At 48.0% G+C, this 14,417-nt stretch overlaps 1 long non-coding RNA gene across 1 annotated transcript; it reads right to left on the bottom strand.

Annotated features, from left to right (window-relative positions):
• Positions 1 to 729: 729 nt before the first annotated feature.
• LOC105476362 (uncharacterized) lies at positions 730 to 9,606 on the bottom strand. Its single transcript, XR_984055.2, has 3 exons — positions 9,481 to 9,606; positions 7,534 to 9,106; positions 730 to 7,229 (listed from the first exon to the last, which is right to left on the bottom strand). It is a non-coding gene; the product is annotated as an uncharacterized lncRNA (long non-coding RNA).
• Positions 9,607 to 14,417: the final 4,811 nt, after the last annotated feature.

Raw genomic sequence — 14,417 nt, 5'->3', positions numbered from 1 at the left:
AAACTGAACTATGGGTCCAGATATGAAACGTGTAGAAAAGGCCACAAACTCACCATCCCTCCCCACATGCAAACAGACTTGTACAGAGAAGGTCACAGCCCTGGCACAGGCAGACCCGGCATAGTTCTGCTAATGGTGGTTCCATTTTTTATAAGGAAGAATGGGTCCGTGTATCATAGTCACTAAATCCTGATTTCAGCAAGGCATTTGTTCAAATGCAGACAAGACAGAGAAATGTGGGCTGTGTGATACATCTAGGTGACCCCGAAGTGTCTGGCCCCCAGTGCCGTGTGTGGTGTTGCCAGGCTGTCTCTTTGGCCAGGCTCTTTTCAACTTATCATTTCCTTGGATGAAGAAATTATGCTCAGGGAAGCTCTAAAAGTGAGAGAGAGAGAGAGAGAGTTGAAGCCGGGCGTGGTGGTTCATGCCTGTAATCTCAGCACTTTGGGAGTCCAAAGCGGGAGGATCACCGGAGGTCAGGAGTTTGAGACCAACCTGGACAACATGGTGAAACCCCCGTCTCTACTAAAAATACAAAAATTAGCCGGGCATGGTGGTAGGCGCCTGTAATCCCAGCTACCAGGGAGGCTGAAGCAGGAGAATCCCTTGAACCCGGGAGGCAGAGGTTGCAGTGAGCTGAGAGCCAAGATCACGCCACTGCACTCCAGCCTGGGCAACAGAGTGAGACCCTGTCTCCAAAAAAAAAAAAAAAAAAAAAAAAGCGTTGTGAGGGACTAGGAATGTTCTGTAGAATTAAAACAGAAATCCAAAAAAGTCTGTAAAAGGTGGAAGGTTAGCTCAAAACCAAAACATAAAGTGTAACAGAGATGGATGATGTAAAGTCCATTATTTAGGCTCAAAACTCAGCCACTGACATTTAGAATTAGAGATTCCCTGTTTGGTTCCAGTTCATATAAACTATTTCATTGACCTCATGCTAAAAATGAGTGAACAGCTTTTCAGGTTAGATTTAAATATTAGGTGCATCCCCAGCACTGGTTAACTTAGCTGTTCAGTGATTACATCAATGACCCCAGTTTGTTTGCCTGCTTGCTTGCTTGTTTATTTTGTTTTGTTTTGTTTTGTTTTTAACACATTTCTGTTCTGTTAGCCTTAATTTGTCCTCTTGGCTTTCAGGTTTGTTCCCCTCATGGCCATAAGATAGCTGCCGCAGTTCTAGCCATCACATCTCTGCACACATTTCTAATAGAAGAACAGGCCAGGCCTTTTTGTATCTCTTTAAAAGAGAGGAAACCTTTCCCAGAAGCCCCTACTGGGCTTCCTCTCTACCCTGTTAGCTAGAATTGTGTCACACGCTCATACACTTGCCTAAATTATCCACTGGGAAGAGAAATGGGCTCACTACAACTCCTTGGACCAGTTATGAAGGAGGGTGAGCACTTAATTAAAATCAAGTTCTCTAGCCTGGGCAACATACTGAGACCTTGTCTCTACAAAAAAAAAAAAAATTAGCCAGGTGTGGTGGCACCTGTCTGTAATCCCAACTACACAGAAGACTGAGGCAGGAAGATCGCTTGAGCCTGGGAATTCGAGGCTGCAGTGAGCTATGACCATACCACTGCACTCATGCCTGGGTGAGAGTGAGACCCTGTTTCTAAAAAGGAAAAATAAATAAAAATACAAATGATCAGGTAACCAAAAGTTCCTGCTCTAAAGGTAATGAACTCTCCATCATTACAAGCATTCAAGTAAGGACTGAACAAAACCTGTCAGAGGTATAAAAGGAGATTCTTGCAATGGGTCAGAGTTGGATGTGACAACCCTGAGGTCCTTTTCCATGTAGTTCACAGGTATACACATTTCCTCAACAAGGGACTATGGCTCAAGAGCTCACGAAAGGGCTTTGTGACTAGTTAAATACAACGCCCACACCCTGTGACTGCCCCTTACTTTCACACTGCTTGTCCTTCTCAAAGACCCCATCTTGGTCTCCTCTCCACCACCACATCTCAGCAGCTCAGGCTGTCCCAAGAGACTTGAGTGAAGACACAGGCAAAGACAGCGCAGGGGCTTCCAGGCTGAGCCCAGCCTCCTGCCCAGGTGTGGGCTCTCTGGACCCATCCAGGGATGAAATTAACACCCACAGCAACAGACATCGGTGGAGCCGTTGCTGTGCGTGAGGCACAAGGGACCCAGGGAGAACTGGCCATTTGATTTCCAACTCAGAGCTTGCAGTGCAATTGGAGGGAGGAAGACGGGATACATGATGGAACAAAAAAATCATTCTATTTCCATAAACCACATGTGAAAACCAGCCAGATTTCTTACATATAAGCAGAAAAAGTAGTAATCCAAGATCCACACTCAACAACAGATGAGTGGGGACAGGCAGAGGCACTCTGGGGACACTGAGGAAGGACAGTGTTGTTAAAAATAATAGAACTGGGTGCTGCAGTTCAGACTGTAATCCCAGCACTTTGGGAGACTGAGGTGGGAGGATTGCTTAAGTCCAGGAGTTCAAGACCAGCCTGGGCAACACAGTGAGACCCTATCCTATTAAAAATAATAATAGGAGCTGACAATAACACAAAAGTGGACATTTCCAGATATGATCATATTGTCCTTGTTTGGCCAGTGTCACCAGCAGCTGGGTCCCCATTACGGGGCCTGGGTGCCCAGAAAAGTTAAGAGGAGATAAGCTCCCTCTGTTCCTGTACATCTCTGCCCACCTCACCTCTGAAGAGATTGTTATATCCTTGCTATCTATAAAATAGGACATTACAATGTTTGTTAAAAAAAAAAAAAAAAAAGTAACTCCCAAATTTCTGAGTTTCCTATGTGTTGGGGCTGGGGCTAAGAACTCTATGTACATCATCTAATTTAATTCTCAGTAACACAGATGATCTCTTGATGTCCCTTTAAAGCTTCGGGGGTCACTTTTAGTATTCAGATAAAAATAGTTCCATGCCGTACAGTCTCCAAGATTCCTAAGAATGGCCAGGACCTGGCATTTTCATGATTCCCTCTCATTCTGATTTCCTCTTCTCTCTCAATCCTGTTCTGACTCAGTTTTTGAGTTCATGCAATTTTTTGGGTTTTTTTGTTTTTGTTTTTGTTTGATTGTTTGTTGTCTTCTTATTGACCTACAGAAGAAGAGATACCAAAACCAGACTTGGGAGACAGGGAGAGTCCAGGAAGGCTTCCTGGAGGAAGTGGCAGATGAGATCTGTCTCATCCTGAATTTTCCCCCAAAATGTTACTAACCTATGGCAGAACTTGTAAGATAATTTTCCTAGAAGTTGGGAGTAACTGGGGAGTAGGAGGGACCTTCTTATAGCCAAACGAGCAACTCGAAATTTAAAACTCAGACCTCTTGCTCTTGCCAGTTCCTGCTGAACCAGTCACATCTTCCGGGTTCTGTCTTCAGCCTCTGCCCTCCAATCCCGTGGTTGACTCCCCTCACCCCTACCGCACTCCCCCATTTCCTGGTTCTCATCGCTTCCTGCTGAAATGGCTTTTGTCTTTGGAGCAGTTCAGCCCCATTCTTTGGCCTTCTCTTCCCAGTTTCACTCTGGTGGGTAGAGAGCTTTATCTGACACAATCAGTGGGTCATTTTCCGGAACAAAGATCCCTGTCTCCCTGGCAGCAATGCATGCCTTTCTCTAGAATACAAAAGCAGCTAGAGACACACACTTGACTCACAGCAATGATGAGAAGCAGGGATTGCCATTTACATAAGAGGAGACTGAGGCATAGAGCAGGTAAGAAGTTTGCTGAGGCTGAGGTCTCAAAGCTGCTAAATGGTGACATCTGGATTTGAAATAGGTCTGTGGGCTCCAGACTATCCCTCTTAACTGTGACATGAACTTTCAAAGAGGTGAGGCTTGAAGAAAGCTTGGAGGGAGGGAACAGATGGACAGAGAAGCCCAAGACGTGAGGCAGAGTCCAAGACCTGCTGAGCCCATGGGAGTGAACCGGGGCAACTGAGGCAGGGAGCCTGGGAGGAAGCCATCACCGAGGCGGGCAGGAGATAAGCAGGTGGACTGGAAAGCAAATTAGGAGGAAAACCTAAGGGACAGTTGGGTCAAATCAAACAGAAGGACTGAGTATGGGGGCTGGCAGAGAAGGAGGAATCAGGAATCCTGTCCAGGTTTCTGACCGGCAACTAGAGAGATGCTCACTGAGATGGTGGCCATGCAGGAAGGCGGGGAAGGGTGTTCAGAACGTGCTCAAGTTCACACATGTGGGGATGGAGATGCTCTTAAGCTGCTGGGCTGTTGCTCCTGAGACAAGCCCACACTGGAGCGGCCAGCAGCCTACAGATGGTAATTAAAGCCACAGGGAGGATGAGCTCACGCAGGGAGAACGCGTGGAGGGAGGAGGTGAGGACCGGGATCCACTCGAGGAGCACTCACAGCAAAGGGGGAGGGTGACCATCGAAGGAAAGCAAGAAGCCAGCCAAGGTCAAAGCCAAGGCCAAGGCCGCAGGCACCGGCAGGGCTCCGCCTGGGACCTGAGGCTGGACTTGCCCACATGGCCAAATGCCATGGGAGGCAGAAACGTCCTGAGAACAGCAGTTGGATTTAGAAGTGGTAAGGGGGTGACTGGAGAGGGGACTTGGTGACTTTGTAGACCACTGGGGATGCCACTCAGAGGAAAAACACCTGGAAGTCTATTTGTAAAAAAAAAAAAGTGAATGAGAGAGGAGAACATCAGACAGCAAGGAACGCTAATCCTCTCAAGACAGGAGTTGGGGGAGAAAAGATAAGCCGTGATCTGAAGAGACAGCTGGGGCCAAGGGAGAGAGGGTTTTGTTTGTTTTGTTTTAAGTGGGAGAGTTGAGCCAGCAGCTGTGAGTGAAGAGGGGAGGTAGAAAGCAGAGGTGAAGATTCAGATGGAGGCAGAGTTCGCGGCTTAGGAGCAGAACTCTCCTAAAAACACGCTCTGTCAAAAACATCCAAATCAGCAGAAATCCACTAGGAGATCAGGGCCTGACCAGGAGCCATGGTCTCAGGAGGGTCAGAGTAGGAATGAAAATGGCTCCTAGTGGAAGGAATGGCCAGGGGCTGGGAAAGCAGTTCTCAGGAAATACAGTGGCAGCCTGCGTCCCTCTGGGCCACCCATGCCCCCCAGCACAGGGGCCACAGCGAAGCTCTCTGCCCACCTCCTGGAGGCTGCTTGTCTGGTCCTTGCACCACCCACATGGGCTGCCCCTGCTGGTTTAGCATGGACCTGGGTTTCTCTCTCCTTATGCTCTCTGGGGCTTACCTGCATGCCTACAACTTCTACCTGAAGTCACCCTGTCCCCTGGCCTGGGTGTGCAGTATCCCAGCTCCTCGCTCTTTGATTTGGAGCAGAAGGTGTCCCAAAGTCCTCACACCCAAAGAAACAGAATTCTTCCTTGAGCCTGCCCTCCCCACAGCCACTGAAAGGTGTCTGCAGACCCGGCTCCTCCAGCCTCTCTTCCACATCCCCAAGCTCAGTGAGTTCCACCAGCAATCCTGTTCCTACACCATGACTACAACGGTGGCCGTGCACTGAGCCCATGCCACTCACTGATCATTCCTTTATTGAATACTACTGGAGCAGCTACCACGTGCCTGGTGCTTTACCGATTGCTGGGATGCAATGGGGAACAAGTCAGGTTTATTCCTGCTGTTGTGTGGCTTGAAGCCTTCCATCTAGCATTGTGCTAGACACTGCTTGTGTTATCCCCTTTATTCCTGCAGCAGCCCAGTGAGACAAGCATCACCACCTCCATTTTAGAAAAGAAGAAATCAAGGCCCAACGTGATAAGAATTCCACAGTTTATAGAGAGCAGATCCTTAACCCACCATCCCGGGAGGCTCTGCTTCCTCCACCCAGGGTTGACTCAGCTTCTCTAAGCTCAGGTTCCCCAAGTTCTCTTCTAGAGTGATTCCTCTCCCCTCTTCTCTCCACTGGAGGAGAGGGTGCATTGTTTGAGCCTGGAGACCGAGGTCTGAGGCCCAGCTCCTGGATCATGACTGGGTAACCTGGAATGGACTATTTATTTCATGGCTCAAAGCCCAAGTCCCCTCCTTGGTAAAATGAGTGAGGATGATCCTCCAGGGCCTGCCCTCCCCAGATAGGCGCTGGGGGGATTACATGAGGTCAGAGATGGGAAAGTGCTTTGAGAGGCACCCACAGGCAAGGGGTTATGCTTATGAAAACTTTCTCTAAGCGGAAGCCCTGGCATCAGCAAATTACATATTAACGTGTGTTGAGTCACTACACTTCCTGTCCCAAGCTGTTTATACTGGGAGTGCTTCGCTAGCTGTGTAATGAAAGGGTTTTCCCCTCCTAAAGGAATTTCAGGTGTCTCCTAGCAGGGAGAGGAAGGAATCAGGGGCCTTCCTTGCACCTCTGAAATCATAGCCCAGAGGGCTGAGACTAGCATTTGTTGAGCATTTAGTATATGCCAGGCACTAGGCTAAGCTCTTTACACACAATACCTCATTTATTTCTCATAAACCCTTAAGATGAAAATGCTATCCTTACTTCACAGATAAGAAAATGAATGTATCTGAAGCCACAAAGCTTTGAAGTGGTGAATTTAGGACTTAGAGCTAGGCCTGTCTGACTCCAAAACTCATGCTTTTCCCAGGAAGAAAAACCCAGCCCTGCCCCAAATCCCTGCCAAAAGCGACCTCCTCCAACTGCAGCCTCAGCACCGCCACTCTGATGCTCACTGGTGTGCCTCCTGCCCACCTTTGCACCACACAAGGAGCTCTTGGAGGACAAAGACTCTGTTGAACTCATCTTTGTATTTCCAGCCATCAGCACGGTGCCGGGGCCAGAGATAGCATCAACGAACATTCTGCCGAATGATTGGATGGTCAAAGAATAACTTTTGCTTAAGGGCAAAATTGTGACTCTCATGCAAATAATCAAACTATGTCAAAAATTGTATTTAGTTCATTAATTCATGGGGGAACCAGTAAGATATTACAATTGGTTAAAAGAAAATCTCAAAGAACCTGAAATATAGCTCTCATAGTCTGCTCCGATCATAGTCTGCTCCTCCTGCCGTAAGAAAACACCATAGGCTGGTGGCTTACACAAGGGAAATCTATTTCTCACAGTTCTGGAGGCTGGAAGTCCAAGATCAAGGTTCCGGTGTCTGATGGGGGCTCACTTCCTGGCTTGTATGTCCTCTTGCTGTGGCCTCACACGCCCTTTCCTCATTGTGTTATTACCAGCTTTCTGTAACTTCCAGGGCTGTAAAATAGCTCAAAGACCATGAAAGCCTGGAAAAAAAACCAGAAGAGTATGCTAGACAAGACACCCAATCATCTTTTTGGTCCATTTCAAAGTCTTTCACAATTTTTCCCTATAGAACGCATCAATGAAAACAGTTGTCTGGGATGCCGCTGGGAGTGTCCACTCCCCCATCCACCCCCAGTCCCATCTCTCTCCGGTTGCGCTTTGTCAAGCTTCTTTCATCACCCACTTCCATCAGACAGTGGGTGGTCCCACAGCTTGGCCCTGAAGCCTTTCAACTGCCAACCAACCCCACCCAGAGTGATATTGACACCCCAGACTCGCACTTACAACTGCCTGTGCCGTATCTCCTTTGTCTGGAGTAGAGAAAGAAGGCCGCATTACAATGTCCTAAATGGAGGGGGCCTCTGACTCAGAACAGCCACGCAAGGGCACAGGTGACCTAGGAAAGAGGGCCCTACACTGCATGTACTCCCTTGCCACTCACATTGGCATTGGCCCATGGAAGATCTTAGCCCAGGAAAGAGGGTGCCTGACACAGTCTTGCAGGAAAGGGGCATCCCCAGGCTGCCCAGACCTAAGGGCTCCTTCACCAGCTAGCTGGGCACCATTGAAAAATTTAAGACCTTGTCAGAAACTGCAGCTGACAAGGGGCCGAGGGTATAAGAGGAAGATCACGCATGAGAAGGAGGCTCCCACTGGAAAATCAATGGAAAGCAAACCCTGGGATGTCTAAATGCCAAGAATAGTCCAGGTGGCTCATTGGAAAATTCAACCTTGATTTCAGATCCCTTGAAAATCCAACATTTGCTCTTAAAAAACAATTTCTGATGTCTTTATCTGTCTTCCTTTTATGAAGGTCAAGTTCTACCTGCAGAATGGTGTTTGTGATGCAGGTCCACAGTGTTTATCTCTGGAATATCAGTGGGCACAAACTGGCCAAGACCCCCATCAGCCGCTGACAGCCTCACATCTCTAGCCTGCACTAGCAACAGCATCTAACTAGTTCGCTGGCCTCCAGTCTCACCCTTTAACCCAACCCACAAGGATGCCAGAGTCAGTTTTCCAGATACATTTGGCCTTATCATTTTCCTGCGTAAAGTATTTCGTTGGCTTCTGATTGGCTGCCTGTAAGATAAAGGCCTGTGGTGTCCAAGGTGTTCCACAACTGCCCCCTGCTCACCTCCCAGTCTTGTCTCATCACTCCCTGATCCCTTCTTTGGGCTCCACCCTCACCAGTTTCTGGGAGTTCTCTGCATGCCCCAGACCATTTCTCCCACCTTTACTCACACCCTTCTTCTGACCAGCTCCTATCCCCTCAGAGATTGGTTCAGGTGTCCTCCCAGCACACGTGCTCTCTCTCTGCTCCAGCATACCTCTGTCAATCACCACATCGCTCCTCTGTGTTGACAGGTCTGCTCCCCTTCCACCAGACGATGGGCTCCTTGAGAGCAAGCATCATTTCCCGTACCATTGACTGCTATCCTCGCAAAATGCATGTCCATCTAGAACCTGGGAATGTGACTTTAATTTGGAAATAGGGTCTTTGCAGATACGATCAGGGTTAACATGAGTTCACACTGGATTAGAGTGGACCCTCACTCCAATACAATTGGCATCCTTTTAAGAAGAGGGAAATGTGGACCCAGCGGCACACAGGGGAGAATGCCTTGTGAAGACAGAGACAGATTGGAGTGAGGCTCTACAAGCCAAGGCATGCCAGGGACTGCCAGAAGCCATCAGAAGCTAGGAGAGAGGTGTGGGACAGATTATTTTCTCGAACCTCAGAGGGAGCATGACTCTGCCATCACCTTGATTCTGGGCTTCCAGCCTTCAGAGTTGCGAGAGAAGAAATGCCTGTTGCTTTAAGCCACGCTGTTTGTGGTAATTTGTTACTGCAGCCCTAGGAAATTCATAGAGTTCTTATCAGAGCCCCTAGCCCGGTGCTTGGTAAATGTTGAAAGGGTGAATTAATGGAAGGTCTTACAATACACTGCCTGCCTCACTCCCTGGCCTCAAGTTGTAGCTGAGGAGGGGAGAGAAGACTCGGGACCAGAGGACTCCCTCTGACCAAGGGAGACAGGCTCAGTCAACACATATTTATTGCATACTTAGCAAGTGCAAACAGCTATACCCCATGTAGTGAATCAAAAATGACTCTCATCCTAACAAAAATGACCTAACGCCATGGATAATAGTATTAGTCCATTTTCACACGCTATAAAGAACTACCTGAGACTGGGTAATTTATAAAGAAAAGATGCTTAATTGACTCACAGTTCAGAGTGGCTGGAGAGGCCTCAGGAAACTTGCAACCATGGCGGAAGGAGAAAGGGAAGCAAGGCACCTTCTTTACAAGGCAGCAGGAAGGGGAATGAACACAGGAGGAACTACCAAACACTTATAAAATCATCAGATCTTATGAGAACTCACCATTGTGAAAACAGCATGGGGGGAACCACCCTCATGATCCAATTACCTCCACCTTGTCTCTCCCTTGACGTGTAAGAGATTACAGGGATTATAGGGATTGTAATTCAAGATGATATCTGGGTGGGGATACAAAGCCTAACCATATCAATAATGCAGCCATTGTCTGTGGAATGCATTGCCTCTCACGGAGGCCTGGGCGAGGCTCACCTCAGCATGGGTGACGGGGCAGAGCTGCTGAGGGAGGGGAAGATGTTGAGTTTGCAGAAGAGAGGCTTTTAAAGGGACAAACTCCAAACATGGAACAGACAGTGGAATGAGAGAGACGTGTCCCCTGTGGTTCCAAGGCCAATGTTTAGAATTCACAGGAAAACAGATTTAGGCTCAATCTGAGGATGAGTTTTCTAATAGGAGGGAAAGGAAACCAACACTGTTGAGTGCCTGCCCAATGCCAAATAACAGCCCCGCGAGGCAGGTGTTACTCCCTAGGCCCAATCCGCAGATTGGAAAACTAAAGAGACCTGCCCTAGATTCCATGGCTGAGGGTGGAGCCAGGATCCAAGCCCAGGGCTGCCTGCCTGCAGGTAAACACACCACCCCCGTTCCCCAAAGGCCATGTTGAGTATCCCCAGCTGTCCGTGGTAGAATCCAGAGTCAGGACAGGCTAGATGAAGGTGATCCAGAAATGCTCCAACTTCTGGGAAGGAGGGTGGGCTAAATAACCTTTAAAATCTCCTCTAAGTCTGAGGGATTCACTGGTCACCTTGGATCACAGGGACGGTGCTGCAATCACTTTCCAACACCTCCCTGTCAGCATCACAGGGCCAGAATCCACACGTGCCCTCAGCAGCTGGCCCTGAACGTAGACCAGCTCTCAGACATGGAGCTTGCCTGCTGCATCATCTTTTTATTTTTTAATTTAATATTTATCTATTTATTTATTTTACTTTTTTGGGAGAGTATCTCACTATGTTGCCCAGGCTGGTCTCAAACTCATGGGATCAAGCCATCCTCCCGCCTCAGCCTCCCAAAGTGCTGAGATTCTAGGCATGAGCCACCATGCCCGGCCTGCACCATCTTTTTAGCCCACAGAGAAGAACCTTAAGTGGAGAGTGAGTGGATTTTAGCCAGGCAAGAAGGGACAATAATGTTTTTGGAATGGCGTCTACAAAAGGCCAGTTGTGAGAGAAAGCATTTTCCGGACAGGGAGTGAAAAAGCGTTATCAGTAAAAGGAAGGGAGTAGCAGGAGATAGAGGCAGCCGTAAAGGAAATCAGGTTAGATCTGGAAGAACCTTGCAGGCCAGCTGAAGGGACTGAAACTCATCCTCTACACAAAAGGAAGCCATTGATAACATTCTCATATACAAAATATATAAAGAACTCTAATAACTCAGCAAATAAAAGACCAATCACCGGCCAGGCACAGTGGCTCACACCTGTAATCCCAGCACTTTAGGAGGCCTACACGGCTGGATTGCTTGAGGCCAGGAGTTCGAAACCAGCCTGGCCAAACATGATGTAACCCTGTCTCTACTAAAAGTACAAAAATCAGCCAGGCATGGTACACGCCTGTAATCCCAGCTACTTGGGAGGCTGAGGCAGGAGAATCACTTGAACCTGGAAGGTGGAGGTTGCAGTGAGCTGAGATTGCACCATACCCAGCCAAGGGGCTTCCCCTACCTTCCCAGAAGGGAGGCTGAAGGGTAGCTTGTCCTCAATGGTCCTGGGTGTTGGTTTCTGTTCGTGGTGCATCTGCCTCTGCAGTAGACTACCTGTGGGTGGACTGTTCTCCAGACACGGCCACCCCGTACAGTTGTGCAGATTGTACTCTGTACAGATGGGGCTGCTGAGATGGTGAAAGGAACTGAAATCCAGCCTGTGCTCTCATCAAAAAGCAAAGGCATCTTGTAGAGGCAGCAGCCCTTACCACTCCCCTAGCCCCTCTGACACAGGTCCCACTTCCTAGGCCAAGACTGGGGCAAGGAAACCAAGGCACCCACCGCAGGCACAGAATGTGAGGTATAGCCCCAGAACTCAGCAATTGGGCTGGGTGTGGTGGCTTACACCTGTAATCCCAGCACTTTGGGAGGTTGAGGCAGTGAGACTGCTTGAGCCCAGAAGTTCAAGACCAGCTTGGGCAACATAGCAAGACTCCATCTCTACAAAAATTTTTAAAAATTAGCCACGCATGGTGGCACGTGCCTATAGTTCCGGCTACTTGGGAGGCTGAGGCAAGAAGATCCCTTGAGCCCAGGAGTTCAAGGCTGCAGTGAGCCATAATCACACCACTGCACTCCAGCCCCAGCAACAGAGCAAAACCCTGTCTCTAAATAAATTAATTAATTTTTAAAAAATTTTTAAATCAGAACAATATAGCAAATTTTAGAGGCAGGTTCCAACCCTGCACATGGATGATCCTGTCTCACTCACCTCACTCTAATCTTGGCCCTAGTTCCAATAAAATTTTATTCATAAAACCAGGCAGGCCGGGCATAGTGGCTTATGCCTGTAATCCCAGCACTTTGGGAGGCCAAGCTGGGTGGATCACAACACACAGTCAGGAGTTCAAGACCAGCCTGGCCAATATGGTGAAACCCTGTCTCTACTGAAAATACAAAAATTAGCCGGGTGTGGTGGCAGGTGCCTGTAGTCCCAGCTACTGGAGAGGCTGAGGCAGGAGATATCATTTGAATCTGGGAGGCAGAGGTTGTATGCAGTGAGCTGAGATCGCACCACTGCACTCCAGCTTGGGCAACCAAGCGAGACTCCATCTCAAAAACAAAAACAAAAACAAAACAAAACAGGCAACAGCTGGGCGGTGGCACATGCCTGTAGTCTCAACTACTCAGAAGGCTGAGGCAGGAGGATTGCCAAAGTCCTGGAATTCAAGACCAGCCTAGGCAACACTGAGACCTTGTCCCAAAAGATAGATAGATAGATAGATAGATAGATAGATAGATAGATAGATAGATAGATAGATAGACAGACAGATAGATAGATAGATAGACAGACAAAAGAATTAAAAATAAAACTAGGCAGAAATCCCATGAACCATACTTTGCCAAATTTTTTTTAAGTATTGCATTAAAATATTATTTATCTTGATTGCTGGGCTGCCCCACTCCTGCTAGCCCTGACTTGTCCCCCTAGTCCTCATCTCTCAGATTGGAGGCCACTCTGGATTTCCTTGGTACCAGCCACAGGCCAGGAGCCTGAAGGGGGTTACGGGGAAGAATCAGCTGCAAGGATCTCAGGCCCTCACACTGCCTGAAGGCACCTTCTGCTCGGCTTGTCTGTTCCCTGCTGGTGCAGGATATTCTGAGAGTTCCAGAGGGAAGCAGGGCATAAACTGCCTGGGGCTGAGCAGAACCACCCGTGGTTTCTGTCACCCCCTGGGGTTCTGACCTCTAAGTAAAAAGTAGAGGAGGCAGAGGTGGAGACCAGACCCAACAGCTCCTTCCAAACGGTGATTCTGCCTCTCTCCTTGGGCTTCCCAATTTCCCAGGAAGCCTTTCCTGCGTGGAAGGGCAACTACCCTCAGGTCTCTGCTCTGTGCTTAACTTTTTTCCCCCATTCATCCATCATTTAGTCACTTATTCAACAATCATTGGTCCCTACTATGTGCCAAGCATTTGCTAGATTCTAAAGATACAGAGAAAGCCCCACTACTCTCAGAGCACACAGTAAGAGAGACCAACATACACAAATAATTACAGTAATGTTCTGTGTATAAAGTGCAAAAAGAAAACCTGTGCATGCACAGGTTTAGCTGGAGCATGGAAAAGGGTATGATTACTTGTCTCTGGGAGCCTCAGAACAAGGGGGGCCCGATTTCTTCAAAGAGACAAGGTGTCAGTGGACCTTCCCAGCAGAGAGAAGAGCACACACAAGAATCTGGATGGAGAAGGAGCAATGGAAACAGAAGTGAGAGAACTGATTGAAAGACAGAGAGGCATTGTCATAGGTGGGTAGTAGGCAATTGACATGAGCTTATCTGAGCATAGGGGTAATTGTGCTACCATTTCTATGAGGTTGTTGAGAATATTAAATCAGTTATCTAACCCTTAGCATGAAAGGACACAAAGTTACAAAAATGCGTACCCTCCCTTCCCCCCCCCCGATGTTGCTAAACTCTTTGTTCTGCTTTCTAATCTCTGCACGTACCAGAGGTTTCGTAAGTTCTGTAAGTACATGTTTTTCTTTCTGAGGCCAGGTCACAAGGAATGTTTAAGTAAGATAGCCAGGTCACAAGGTGTGTTTAAGCAAGATAGCCATAAACTGGTCGTGCAACCTGATGCAATATAATTAACTGCCTTTGTGTAAAACTGCTCTTCCGCCTCAAGGGTTGTACTGAAATATCAGAAATGGCGGGAACCAATCATAGTTTGCCAAATTGCTTTGTTCAAACTCCAGCCAATCATACCTCTAATTTGTATAATGATTCTATGCCTACTTTCCTTAGACTATATAACAATGTTCGGAGCTCAGTGGGGGAGCTCTCCTGCCCGTCTCGTTTCACGAGCAAGTGAGAGCTCCAGGTTCGAACCTGTAGTAAAGATCCTTGCTGCTTAGCTTTGACTCTGGACTCTGGTGGTCTTCTTCGGGGAATAAACGGTCTGGGCATAACAAATGGGGGCTCGTCCGGGATTTCCCCCAAGCCCACCAGACCCCCAAGTAAACAGATCTTAATCTGTAGGTAAGCCGGCTTTGTCACTGTCTCTGTCTTTGTCTCTGTCTGTCTCCCTGAAATTTCGCGAAATCCGTAATCTGTAATCTGTATTGG

Source organism: Macaca nemestrina, chromosome 12 (genome assembly GCF_043159975.1).
Source record: "Macaca nemestrina isolate mMacNem1 chromosome 12, mMacNem.hap1, whole genome shotgun sequence".
Classification (NCBI taxonomy): domain Eukaryota; kingdom Metazoa; phylum Chordata; class Mammalia; order Primates; family Cercopithecidae; genus Macaca; species Macaca nemestrina.
This window is presented reverse-complemented; position numbering and strand designations above follow the sequence as displayed.